The following is a 7,414-nucleotide window of genomic DNA, read 5'->3' on the forward strand; positions in this document are numbered from 1 at the left end:
CCTACTGGTAGCGGGCGGTGGGCCGGAGCTCAATATAAGCACCATGGCCAGCCGCGGGCCGGATTTGGCCAACGGGCCGGGGTTGGGAGACCCCTGGAACGCTTTTTTTTTTTTCTTTTTTTGTTGAGGCATTTGGCGATATTTACAACATTTCTTTTCTATAATTGACACTGAAAAAAAAAACGAATATTGTCCACGAAACTTTGCTGAGCTAAACGGTATGGGACTCCCTTTCTTGGGGTAAGTGTAGGACAGTGGGGCTTGGGCCGCCAGCGGGCCGCCGCGAAGCAACGTGTTTGGGTGGGCCAATAGGGTTAATATTTTTCTAATGAGCAGCCGCAGACTGTTGCCGCGAAGCAGCGTGTATGGGTGGGCCAATTGGCCGTTAATATTTTTCTAATGAGCAGCCGCAGACTGTCGCCGCGAACGCAGGCGGGGGGTTAACACGATCCTCTGTGATACACGCGCCGTGCGAAACTGCCGGCATTTTTTCCCCGGGCTGTTGTGCCAGCTGCCGCAAAATTGCCCCACCCGCGTTTGATCCTGCGGTTCTTCCGTCATCGCCGAATGCGACGCTAGTCTTTTTGTATATTGTTTTGGGCACAAGTTCACCCCATTAATCGTTTGGTTTGCTTCAGTTTTCGTCGTCTCATCAATCGCCATTCGTAAAATTCTGGTGGAGGTCCGTGCCAACGCAGCCCATGAAACGTACCCCTCCGAGGCTTCACAGCCAAAGCCCAGTCCCCCACTCAAGAGTACCAACCGCACAAACTACCGAGACCCGAGGAAGCAGCTGCACCCAAGGCCTAACCCCGGAATTCTGAGTTTTGCCACTGGCGTGGCGAACAGCCGACCGACGCCCGCTCAGCTACATCTGCAAGGAAGCCAGCCACATCTATCGTGGACGCTCCTACTGCCGACTTGGGCTGCGTGGGTTCGACCTGGACGACCACGCCCGAGGTACGGCGAACACCCTCACAACATCCAAGAGTACCTCCGATTTTAGCCATCCTCAGCACCGCCTCTATGTTGTGAATCCCGCTCACCATCACCAAGACGTTCAGCGTGTCCAGTGCCACGACCTCGCCGACAGAGCCTGTATCCCAGGGACTCCGGAACCGGGAGGGGGGGAGGGGGGGGGGCAGGGGGGTCCAGATTCCCCCCCAGATTTCTCGGGACGGGCCGCCCCCCCCCCCCCCCCCCTTCGACTTCGAAGAAACGCAAAGCTCTTTATTCATCCATTGTAATTCCTCCAGTCAGCGAGGCGGCAGAAGAGGCTGGATCAACGCCAAATAACCTTCTTCCGCTTTGCCCAACAAGGTGGACTGTCAGAATGAAGTCAATGAAAAGGTTCGCTAAAAACCTTGTTCAGGAGACACTGAACGAGCTGCTACAAACAGAATATTCGATTGCAGGCAACAGCAGGGCCATTTTAAGGGTTATGGGAGGCTTCTGAAAATGTTTGAAACACTGCAAGGAATAAACATTTCTATAGCTATGTTCGGTCCATGCGAAGAGCCTGCGAGGGTAATGCAACATTCAACGTTTCGCGCCACAGGTATCAAAGGGGCTACAGAGACTCTGCGAGGCAATGTCCCATCTGCGGTCTGATGTCGCGTTTGAAGAGTTGTTGGACTGCGCGAGCTCAACGGCAATGCGGCTAGGTTTGAAGGACCTGCGTAGCGCAAAGCTGACAAAACCGCCAAAAAGGCTCAAAATGAGCAACAAACATTCTTTACCTGTTGTACTCGATTGCAAGGCAGCGTTGCGAAAGGAGTACTTTGAGGCTATAGACTGCATTCTGAGTGAAACTCAACGGCGGTTTGAATAGCCTGGTATGAAGCAGGGGGGGGGGGAGGGGGGGGGGGGCTAGTAAAACTAGACAGCATTTTGATTAACGCTGACGGGGGAAGACAGTTCACAACAGATGACCTGAAAGAGGCCCTAGGAGCTGCTTGCATGTGATTTTGACCTGGCCCGACTCTGGGCAGTTTTTACTTTTGCCGACTCTTTTATGCAACCTTGATTCCCCCACAACTGACTCCATATTGAGGACACTAAAGGCGAAATCCGACGAAAGTCGTGACCTCCTGGACCAAGTCGTAAAATATATGAAACTTCTTCATTCTGAGCCTGCATCTGTCGCTTCGGGGGAGCGCTCGTTTAGTGCCTAACGCCGCATTAAAATGCATATATGCAGCCGCATGAGTGAAGGGAGGCTAATACTCCTCCTCATTTTGCACATTTAAAAAGGAAGAATGTCGAGCTCAACCTGGACGACATCATCAAGGAATTTGTCTCCAGGACCACCGAGCAATTGGCAACCTTTGGTCTTCCTCGAGACGACTAACGCACGTGGCTTTCGGGCCTACATGTGTATCTGTTTCCTTCATCACGCTTTTGTGCACATTTTCAATATATGCATTAAGATGCCATTATATACATGTAATTATCTTGGTTTACTTCTTCATTTCATAGCGTGGATGTCTTTTTGAATCAGCATTTCAAGAATAATATACGTGATTCTCCGCAAACTCAATTTTGCAACGCTGTGTATCCCCGAAGGAATTTTTGAAATTCTCTGAAGCACTATGCGTAAGTGTTTTTGCCATATTAGTGATTTTTGGTGGATCTTTGAGGGTCGGAAAGTGCATGCGCAAAAAAGCAGTGCTTGCATTCTACGCGTGTGCATTTCCGACTCACAACTGTTTTGCGTATGAGCCACTAAAACTCCCTACTGTTGTTATAAAGCAGGAAGAAAAAGCGATTGCACATGCTAAGTAAGGAACTTCACGAAAATGATATTTGATATTTTATTAAACAGTAAGTAAAAATAAAACGACAGAAATTCGGCTGCAGCCCTTGTCTCCTATAATAAAATAAGCAAAAACAAAATGCTTGACTTCAGCCCCCCCCCCCCTGTCCAAATCTACTTCCGGAGCCAGGAAAACTAGCTGCGGCAACGCCTGGAGGTGGTGTTGCCGAAGACGACCGAAGTCAAGAGCCTCCAAGAACGCCGGAGCACATCCACTCTCCCGAAGCCACGTATCGCAATGACGCTCCTGCAACAGTGCGCAACAACCTAAACGTTATTGAGGGCCACGACGCATCAGCACTTTTGGACACCGGAGCAGACTACACAGTGTTGAGTGGGAGACTCCCTCTCCGCCTTCAAAAAGTGACGATGCTGTGGGATGGGTCACAGATACGAACCGCTCGAGGACACATCACGCCTGTCAGAAGATGCACTGCTCGCGTCAAAATTCACGGCGAGACGTGTCTTGTAAAATTCGTCGTTCTACAAAACTGTGACAGAGATGTCATTCTCGGCATGGAATTTGTGTGAATACGGTGCCGTCATCGACCACCTGTTCCGCCTTCAGAAAAACCCCAATCAGCGTCAGCCACCGCCCGAGTATCTGCCGACCACGTGAACCTGCCGCCACAATCATGTTGTTGTACCCGTCGTAATAGATTCAGCTTCCTGCGGAGAAGTTGTTCTGGAAGGCAACATTTAATTGCTATTGGGAAAACGAATAGGCATCACAAGAGAAATAACTGAACTTCGGGATGGGCGCACTGCGGTCCTCATGACGAACTTCCGACAAGAAACGCAACACCCTCCGAAAGATATCACTGTGGGCTATGTCGAGGAACTCCGGAACTAAGCGGAAATCGCGGCAAGAACTGAAGAGTCCTCGTCACCTCAGCAAGACTGTATGTCGCCCGCACAGCTCGACATTGACCCGAGCTTCCGGACCCGAAACGACGGCGGTTGATTAACCTCCTCTCCGAATACTGGGATTGCTTTGCGACGTCGTCGAAGGTGAGAAAAACCACCACCGTTGAGAAGCACTGCATCATTACCGAGGATGACGTGCTCCCTGTGCATCGATCACAATACCGAATCTCCATAAAAGAAAGGGGGCCCGGGTCGTTTAGGAGCAAGTACAAGAAATTATGAACGACGACATAATCCACCCTTCAAGCGGTCCGTGGGCCTCTCCAGTAGTACTGGTTAAGACGGAACGCTTAGGTTTGGCGGGGACTATCGGCAGCTGAACACAGTGACGAAGAGATATCTATCTACTTCCCTGCACCGACCAAACGCTAAACCGGCTGCGCCACTCTCGGTATTTTCATCGATGAACTTGAAGAGCGCCTACTAGCAGATCGAAGTTGACAAACGGGACCGAGAGAAGATAGCCTTGTTCACGCCTGATGATCTGTAGGAGTTCAAGGCAATGCCCTTCGGACTATGCACGGCGCCAGCAACTTTCCAGCGTGTCATGGACACCTTACTGGCGAGATTGAAGTGGCAGACCTGTCTTGTCGACCTTGACGACGTCATAGCGTTTTTAAGCCACTTCGACGTGCACTTGCGACGGCTCCGAGCTGTTCTCTAAGCCATGCAGTCCGCCGGACTCGCACTCAAGCCTTCAGACTGTCGGTTCGCCACTGACGAGTTGATGTTCCTGGGAAACATGGTTAGTAACAAAGGCGTCTGCCCAGGCCCCGAGAAAACTCCTGCCGTCGCGGGATTTCCAGCGCTGACAGACAAGAAGGCCATGCAAAGATTCTTTGGACTTTCTGCCTACTGTCGACGTTTATTTGGGATTTCGCAAGGATTTGTGCACCGCTCACAAACCTTACGAAAGATGCCGAGATGTTTGAAACGGCCGAGGAGCAGCAGCAGGCATTCGCAGGCTAAAGCGAATATTCCAGACTTCTCCTGTTCTTAGACACTTTGTTCAGGATGCACAAACCAAGATTTACACAGAAGCTAGTAATGCAGGACTTGGGGCGGTACTGGGTTAAGTACAAGAAGGCACTGAGCGAGTCATCGCCTATGCAAGTCTGACACTGCCCAAGGCGGAGAGAAATTACTGAATTGAAAAAGAATGTCTTGCGGTCTGGGAAAATTGGCATAGAAGGTTCGGAGCGTAGAACATTCTAACCTCGAATAAGCAACAGGGTTCTCGAATTTACCAGAACTCAACATTTAGAGATATAACGAAAAGGCGCGTCCACTCCAGGCATTGAACCTTGTGCCCTTTGCGTAGGAGCCAAAGACGATAACCATTCGGCCCTGAGAGCGATTGGTCGGCGACACTCGTGGCATTATAACAGTTATGAACTCTATCTACCCATAGGGCTCTATATATTGAAACCATAGAAAACCATATGACCTATATAGTACATTGGCTACAGTAGCAGCATCTTGGTAGTTTACTGGGGGCGCGTTTTTCATTCATCTAAAACATCAATATCGCATCAATATTCCATGCCGTGGGCAAGGTTTAGACTGGGGAACCAGCAGAGCAGTTTTGACAAAAGCAGTCAGTTACGAAGGAGTGAAATCGCAGCAATGTCGCCGCTTAAATCACTTTTACCGGCGAATCTCCCTGTACTTTTAGGTTTAAAAATATTTTTGAATATTGTAACATCAGGGATGGAGGATACATAAGGAACCGAGCAGACGGAATATGTACAATCCCCCACGAGAGAGGGAACCCCTAGCGGAAAACAGGTCGGTTTAATCGGGAAGTTTCTGCAGTCGCTGTGTTGGTTGTACATTGCAGCGGCAGCGGTAGTAGTGGATTAGCGGTATAGTTTCTGAGATGGCTATTCCGCACTAAAAAAGCCAGAACAGTTGCTGCGTGGTTGGATGAAACACTACATAAAAAATTAGCACGGCACAAAGTTTTGTAGCTTTCCCAGCTTCTCTTCGAAGCTGTACAAGGCAGAGCGCCGCGGAACCTGGGGCTGGGCGCGACTTGTGCATAAATGCAAGTAAGTAGCGTTTCTTACCTTGCAGTTCACGTTTTGCTATAAGCTGTTGACGAATAATACAATTAAATTTTTCTAGCGAAAATGGAACAAAGACACCTACTGCTAACGAAAATATGCAGCAAACACTTCACCAGGAAGGAGAAGGAGAACAAGGTCGCCCACCCAAGCTACGACCCATCGATATTTTCATCGGCCTGCAACCAAACGTTTTGGCGAAGGATTGGGAATTTCTCTCTGTCTGGAGGGCCGCAAAATATATAAGTAAATAAAAATGAGAAAAAAGCTTAATCAAAAATCCTAAATCAGCACCTATATACAAAATTGAAAGCTAGTAAAAAAAAAAGTAGTCTAATAGGGATGAAAATAGGCACTTTATTTTGAAATTCAATATTTAGCTAAATTTTATATTACACAATTACTGGAACCCAGAAAACTCACAAGGCATAATTCAAAGTGCATAGGAACTTCGGCATGTTCACGGACGGCAGGAGGCTACTAAGAATGACGTACAGAAGGGATGCTGATAATGCGCAATAAGTGTTATTCACTAGCGGTCATAGCTGAGCTCGCTACTGCTGAGCATGCACTATTGGCAAGCTTCCAACATGCCTACATGCCTTGCACTGACGTCGCATCATTCATTTCGCACCACCACGGAAGACTCAGAGCGGAAAGCTGCTCTTGTACGAATTTTGAGTGACGGCTTAGTCTTCTAAAGGGAGAATAGCAACGTCTGGGCGAGTCTGGAACACACAAAGGAGAGCCCCGTTGAGAAGATAATTTCTCCTTCCCCTGCCTTGCATGCATTACTAGCAGTCACCTCAAATATGGCATCCAGTGTATATATCACATATAGATACGACACAGGACACAAGCACAATATACAAGGTAAAGAAATTTTAACATACGTAGTTGCCCTTTAGTGAACACTTTCATCTGATCTTACAAGATAAACCTCATTTGAGTCTTGTATAAAGCTGAAGTACGCTAGGTGTTGCAGGACCAGGGCTGTGAAAGGCACCTAAGAGTGTTATGGCCTGTTCCACCTAGGCATGCAAAGTACAAAATTCAGCGTTCCACACGTTTTGGACAAAATTGTTGACATGCTGTGAGAAGAAATGTAGCTGGATGTTTATTGCATACCTTCTCAATGTTGTTCTGCAAACACTCGTGGTTTCTGGGGTCACCTGATAAGCGGCACCAACATCCGGTTGTCCGTCACAGCAGTGGAGTCGATTGCAGAGAGGCATTATTACAATTAAAAAATATGTTGAGAACAATTGGACTGGGCACACTTTTTCATGGAACTGTCCAGCACTTGGGCCACTGGAAATAGTTCCATGGTATGTACTGCACTCTGAGCGACTCCACTTCAAGACTTCTAGTATGCACACATTTAATTCGAGTTAATGAGCACAGTGGCTCGCTGGGCAAGCCGTAGGACTCAGCTTTCACAGAAGGCGGGGCAGAACTCGCACCATAACAGCACCTTGCCATGCTTGTGGGAGGTTCCAAATCCAGGTTACGGCGCCTCCAAAAGGGTAATCGGAAAGGTGCCAGGACCAGCACAGCTCTACACTTCTTAGAACGATCCTTTCTGTAAGCAGTGTTCTCCACTGTA

At 48.6% G+C, this 7,414-nt stretch overlaps 1 pseudogene; it reads left to right on the forward strand.

The window, feature by feature from the left end:
• The first annotated feature begins 1,654 nt into the window (after positions 1 to 1,654).
• LOC115320004 lies at positions 1,655 to 2,350 on the forward strand (annotated as a pseudogene).
• Positions 2,351 to 7,414: the final 5,064 nt, after the last annotated feature.

Source organism: Ixodes scapularis, unplaced genomic scaffold, assembly GCF_016920785.2.
Source record: "Ixodes scapularis isolate PalLabHiFi unplaced genomic scaffold, ASM1692078v2 ptg000769l_1__unscaffolded, whole genome shotgun sequence".
Lineage (NCBI taxonomy): Eukaryota > Metazoa > Arthropoda > Arachnida > Ixodida > Ixodidae > Ixodes > Ixodes scapularis.